This window comes from Etheostoma spectabile, chromosome 16 (genome assembly GCF_008692095.1).
Source record: "Etheostoma spectabile isolate EspeVRDwgs_2016 chromosome 16, UIUC_Espe_1.0, whole genome shotgun sequence".
In the NCBI taxonomy this organism is placed as follows: domain Eukaryota; kingdom Metazoa; phylum Chordata; class Actinopteri; order Perciformes; family Percidae; genus Etheostoma; species Etheostoma spectabile.
The window spans coordinates 3851200-3852076 of NC_045748.1; positions in this window are offsets into that span (position 1 = coordinate 3851200).

An 877-nucleotide genomic window follows, 5' to 3' on the forward strand; every position below is an offset into this window, starting at 1 on the left:
GGATGTCATTAAAGACCTTAACGAGAGCCGTCTCAGTGCTTTTGTGTGGTCTGAAACCCGACTGAAAGGTATCAAAACTGTTTTTGACAAGAAATGGGTGAGTTGTTGAAAAAAACCTTTTTCAATGATTTTACTTAAAAACGGAAGGTTTGATATTGCCCTATAGTTGCTCATTGGTGATGTGTCTAGATTGTTCTTTTTTAAGAGTGGCTTGATTACTGCAGTTTTCAGGGCCTGTGGAAAGATTCCTGAAAGAAGAGACGTGTTCACAATCTGTAGAAGATCAGAAGCCAAACAATTCAAGACATTTTTGAAAACACCCTTTGGTAAAATATCAAGGCAACAGGAGGAGGATTTCAGATGTTGTATAATGTCCTCCAGGTTTTTATGGTTGATCGTATGAAATTCTGTCATATTGGAACTAGTTTTGCTTGAACACTGTGACAACACATATCTTGTACTTGATATGGAGGCACTGACTGTTTGTCTAATCTTCTGAATTTTGTCTGTGAAGAAGGAGGCAAACTCATTGCAGCCCTTGGTAGATAACAGTTCAGATGCAACTGGTACTGGAGGGTTTGTTAACCTATCGACTGTAGCAAACAAAAACACGTGAATTGTTATTGTTTTTAGAGATAATATCAGTGAAGAAGGACCGCCTTGCATTCCTCAGTTCCAAATTATAAATGCAAAGTCTCTCTTCATAGGTGTTATAATAGACCAAAAGATTTGTTTTTCGCCACCTTTGTTCAGCTTTTTTCTGTTCTCACCAGTAGGACATTTCTCCATGGAGATCGTTTCTTACCAGAGACGACTTTAACCTTAGTGGGAGCAATGGCATCAATAACATTTGTAATTTTACCGTTGAAATTATCTA